We start from the raw sequence: 5,683 nt of genomic DNA on the forward strand, positions 1-5,683 counted from the left end.
TTTTGGTAGTAAATTGTCTTTTTTTACTCTCAGTCAATAGCACTGTCTGAAAGAAATATAAAATTGGTTAATCCAGAGTAGTTTTCTACTGAGAAACTTCTGCTTTAGGCAAGAAGTCTGCTGTAAATTTCCTCTTTTGGAGCTTTACAAGGGGGATTGCTGGTATTGCTGTTGCCTGTCCAGGTAGGCTGTTGGCAGAGGTAGGTGGTAATTGTCTTTTTTTATATAATGTTTTCTCTCTATTACTTCATTTTTCCGGTTTACTGTATCTATTAGTGTGAATGGAAGGTGTGCCAGAGGAGAATCTCGCACACCCCACCGTGTGTGGGTTAGGAGATTATCAGCTTTGTGAGCAGGTTGGGGTGTGAATGTGGGAGCATCATTGTCTGCAGGTAATGATGGAAAGAAATGGTGAACTTTATGCTGAGCGATTCGCTGTGCTGGGCAGTCTTTATCCCCTGTTCTCCTGTGCACTCCCACTTCTTGCTGAGCGATTCGCTGTGCTGGGCAGTCTTTATCCATCGGGAAGATCCTCTGTGCTCTTGTGCATTCTCTTGTGCTCTGAAACTGCTCGTGAAAAAGAGGGAGTGGAGTCCCTCGCCTCTGCACAGCCACGGGCCGGTCCCGTACGGATCAGGGGAGAGAGGGCAGCTGTGAGGAGCTGTTCTGGCAGGCAGGGCAGAGGGATGAGAGCTTTTCCTGCCCTCTTGGAGCAGCGCGGCCGAGCAGAGGGGACGGAACGGGCGGCGCCGAGAACCACCATGCACCTCCGCTGCTCCGGCCTCACTCCGCGCGGTGGCGCCGCCGCAGCGCCGCCGCCCCTGGCCGCGCAGGTGGCCGGTTCGCGTCCCGCGCCCGCAAGTGTCCTGGCGCGGCGGGCTGCCCGTGCCCGGCGCGCATTTCACCTCTTGCCAGAAAAGCCGCTGGGCGAGTGCCCGACCCCGGCGTGTGGGGCACGGGTTCCACCGCCCAGCCACAGCTTTGGTACCGCGGCGGGCACCCTCGCTCTCTGCAGCGCCCGTGTAGCTGCTGTGTTTTGTTCAGTGCCTGCGTGCCCCGAACACTCGTCGGCTCTCCTTCCCGTGTCGCGCAAAGGAGAGAATGGAAAAGCCGCTGCTGCTGCTGCATCTTCTCCTCTTCGCTCAGTCCGGAGCGCACACTGACACTCGGATCGCTCCAGCCGGAGCACACACCGACACTCGGATCGGTGCTCCCCGGGTGTCCCGTGGACTGCTGGAGCGTCGTGGCACGGTGGGAGCAGGTGGATGTGAGCTCACGAGTCCCGAAGGAGGGATGTGAGCCCCGAGTGCCGGCCCGCGGAGGTGAGGCAGCAGCCTGACCCCCTTGCCTGCCATCCCCCATCTGTACAAACAGCGCTGTCCCCGCTCCCGGTGATGCCCGGATTGAGTTCTGTTTGCACAGCCCTTTGAAGAAGTGCGTTTCCAGCTATCACGGTGTTTGTTGAAATGCGGCTCTCCCTGCGGGGCAGCGGAGCAGAAACAAAGGCGATCGGCGGGCGGTGCTCAGGGCGGCGCGGTGCCACGAGCCGGGGCGGCAGCCTGTGGTCAGGCCAGTCCTCCCGGGGAGCCGTGCGTGGGACTGCCCTTCGAGCAGGGACTGCTGGACTGGCCTCTGCTGAAATCAGCTCCGGGATGGAGCTGCAAAACAAAGCAGGGCATTACTGGTCATGAAAAGCAAAATGTTTTGTTTTTTCACTGCGTGATAAACCCCTCCTTGTTATATAAGTGTTACTTTCTGCACATCTGTGTTAGGGCTTGTTGATATTTCCTCTTGCTCAGCCTGGCGTGTCAGATGGATTGCTATAGAGAATGCTGAACTGTTGCTGTTTGAAGGTGGAAAAATCTCAGCAGGTTCATGTCCAGCAAAAAGGACACTCTGGACATGCAAAGTGTGCACTCCACATATTCTTGCAGCCTCAGCTGTATCAGCCCCTCAGGAGCTGGACTCAATGATCCTTGGGGGTCCCTTCCAACTCACTGTGTGATTCTGGGATGAGCTGTGTCTGCAGCAGCACCTCCTTGGATGAAAACCACTGGTTCATAGGGCAGGTGGAGGTTCCAGTTTTTCTTGGCTGGGAATAGCTTGACATGCTGCTGTGTTAGCTTTCTGTGCATCTCTGTGCTCATAAGCACAGAGATTTGAATTACTGTTATTGTTGTTATTGAAATAATTTGCCATTGCATTATTAACACTCAGGCTTTATGTCTGTACATGTCTGTTCTTGTAAGATAAGTAGGACTCCTAGTTTCTTTCTTAGTTTCTTTTTTTTTTTCTTCCTGAATAGTTTATCTGCTGCAAATCCACTTTTGAGCCCCCAATATTCTTCCAGAGTTTGCCTGACTTTTGGCAAAATCCTTGCAACCCACACTGGTGGAAGTGGTGACGTCCTGTCCAGAAAGGCTGTTCTCCCAAAGGCTGAGTTGTCCTTCAGCTCACCCAAAACCTTCTTGCTTGCCTGTTGGGGGGACCCTGAGATTGTGGGATGTGACAAGTGGTGGCTGGTGGTGCACAAAGCCACTGGGGGTCTCTCTGCCACCATCACTAGCAACAGGAAAATCTGTATGTTCAGGGAAAACTTTTGAGCAGAATGTGTTTACAGCTGTGTGCTGGATGTGCAGATGATCACTTTGGGTCTTTCTACTACTTGAATCTTTTTGCTTTTAAAAGTGAATTGTTGTCTCAGGGCGTCAACTCCAGGCCTGCTGGGAACAGCTTCATTTCCAGAGGCTTCCCAGCATCTCCTTGACCTTGCTCTACACCTGGATATCACTCAAAAATGCCATGCATACAAAGAGGTGCAGATAAGATGTGGCAAGAGGAATGAAAGGAAAGAGGGAAAGACAAATTAAATGGAAATAGAGATGTTTTGTCAGCACAAAGTGCAGTGTAGTATTTCTGAGGAAAATGCTGATTATTGATGGCATTACCTTTTCTGTTTATTTTGGTATCTGACATCATCAGTGGTTTCTGTGGTGGGAATTGGGAGCTCTTGGTAACTAGCCTGACTTGAGGTTGGCAATAAGACCAAGTTCTGTTTTGCCCACTGATGCCATGGAGGCAGAACTGAACTAAGGGGATTTTTTGACATAAATATGAGTTGGAGACCTAGAGGAGCACTAAGAGGAAAAAGAAACATTAAAAAAAAAAAACCATACAAGCAAGGAACAGGGATGGAGACACTGTTGAATAATCTGGGAATGCTGTTGCCACGAATTTTGGACAGTGGCTGCTCTGTGATGGCAGTTACTGTGTGTATATGTAAAAATTATGCATACAAGATATATGGTGTAGCTTTTTTCAGTGAGCTTTTTTATAGTCTAAGCCTTGATGTCTGCAGGAAATAGATATTTTCCAGTTTTTCAAGATGCAGAACGCTGATAACCTTTCGCAAACCTCTTCTCCCATCACTGCTGATAGAAAACCAAGTTAGTGCAATAAAAGCATAAAAGCTCATTTGTAACCCAGGGTTCACTCTGTGAGGGTCCTACAGATAAATAAAGCCCCTCCCTGGCCCAAGCACAAGCTGTGTCCCACAGTGGTACCTTTGGGCACTTCACAGCACCTTTCTTTTGCCAATAAACTAAACTTAGTTTAAGTAATAGCCCAGGAGTGGTCTGAGCCCAGTGATGGAGAGAAGGCACAGGGCAGCTGCAGCTGCTGCTGTCACTGGAAATGGGTGTGGTAGAGATGGAGTTTACAAGAAAACAAACTAATTAAATCTTAATTCCCCTCTGAAGGCCAGGAGAAGCAGCGTGCAGCCCCTGCACAATGGGCTGGGGAGCTCTGCAGGCTGAGCCAGCACCTGCCCCACTGAGCTGAGAGGGGCTGGGGAAGGGGCTGGGGCTGTCCCGGCCTGAGCCACCACTTGCAGGGATCATGCTGTCCATCCCCTGACCCTGCACACTGCCAGAAATGGGTATCCTTATAAGGGAAAGAACAAACTGTGCTCGTTGTTATTGTTTTGAAGCTTTTTTTAACTTTCAAGGTTGATTTTGAGAGGTTTTGTAGAGCTCCTTTGGTCCGGCATGTGGCACACACTCAAACACAGGCTCCCAGTCTCTGCCTGATGGGTATTTCGGGTAAGCTGAACCTGTTTTAAGCAGTTGCATTGTTTTACTGGTCTGAATTTTGCTTTCACTCATCCCTCTGTCCATCCTCTCCATCATGCACCACCACCCGAGTCATGAAGCAACTTCTCCTCCCACAGCCTGCTGTGGCATCGAGCCAGCACAGCAATCTCCTCCTCATTTATTTGGCCATGAAAACTTTGTATTCATGTTGTTGAGCAGTTCAGGGGAAGCAAGATAAAAAATCCTCCTGGATTTCTCTCTGGGCCAGCCCTGTGCTCTCTGCTGGGCCCCGCAGAAGGTGCATTTGCCAGCGGGGCAGGGCAGCGGGGCCGGCGCCAGGCGGATGCCGGATCCTCGCCTTGCCAGCGGCCCCCGGCAGTGCCCGGCAAAAGCTTTTGTGTCCGTTCTGCTGTTTGAAAGGAGCCGCAGCGGTGATGTCGCCACCCTTTAGCCCCTGCCCGGGATGGCTGTGGGCATTAACTGATTTGTTACTGTTTGTGCAAGATTGCATTTATGATGTTAAGGAGAGGGAGGAGGTGGATGCAGACCAGCAGCACAGTCCTGTCCCTATTGCTGATTGTCCTACCACATTCTGATTTCTTGTTCTCTGTGTGCTAGTGATTCACGGGTTGTGTAAGGGGGATGAGGTTTTCTCACATCTGCTTTTTAAATCAATGCATTTGACTCCAACTTCCTTGATGATCTAGGGAATGGTGTCAAGGAGGAGTAACTCTCCAGAGAGCTGATTACTTGTGAAACAGTCTGTCATATATGGCACTCAGAGTATGCTCCTGAGGTACTGAGGGTGTTACTTTACTTTCCCATTTTTCTCTCCACCACTCAGCTTTGTTTAGCCTTCAATTGCAAGAATCCAGGCTGCGCAAAAAGCAGCTCCCTTGGCTTTGATCTCTTGCTCATCTTGATAGTGGAGCAGCTCGGTTTCCTGGGCTGTTTGCCTCTCACTGCACTCAGACAAGACCAGCAGCTTCTGCAGCACTTGCTGAGGTTCACTGTGGTCAGGAGAGGGGATCCTGTCCTGCCCCACTATTCCCCCATCTTCTTTCTGATGGCCCCTATACAGGGCAGAGCTGGCAAGAAAATACGCCCTCGGAGTTGAAATTGGGCAGCTTTTGTGTTTTCTTTTTGACTCGTGAAGCATCCTTAAGGTCCAGCCCGACAGGACACCCAGGGTACAGTCAAGGCTCATCGCTTGCCTGCTGGAGCTCACTCTTGTGTGAGCCAAGACTTCTCCTCTTGCTTTTCCGCTATTTCCCATGGCTCTATCCCGCTCCGCGCCGCTGACCTTTTGTTTTAGATGTTGCTTATTTTTAATAAGAAAAAAAAAAAGAAAAAAGGCTGGGAAATGGCAAGATGGGGGGAAGGAGGGGGATCTAGGGGCCGTATAAAGGGCGGGTACCGGGGGTAGGGGGCGGTATAGCGGGGCGCAGCGCCGTGGGGCGGTGCGGGGCCCCTCCCGGTGGGCGAGGCGGGGCGGGGAAGGGCGGGGGGTCCCGGGGGGGTGCCGCCCACCGGGAGGGCCGATCCCGGGGGATAAAGCGGGGGCGCGGGGTGGCCGCGGCGATGGGCGCGGG

The sequence above is a fragment of the Melozone crissalis genome, unplaced genomic scaffold (assembly GCF_028551555.1).
Source record: "Melozone crissalis strain CALT ecotype California unplaced genomic scaffold, PUWL_Pcris_2 ptg000017l_1, whole genome shotgun sequence".
NCBI classification, from domain to species: domain Eukaryota; kingdom Metazoa; phylum Chordata; class Aves; order Passeriformes; family Passerellidae; genus Melozone; species Melozone crissalis.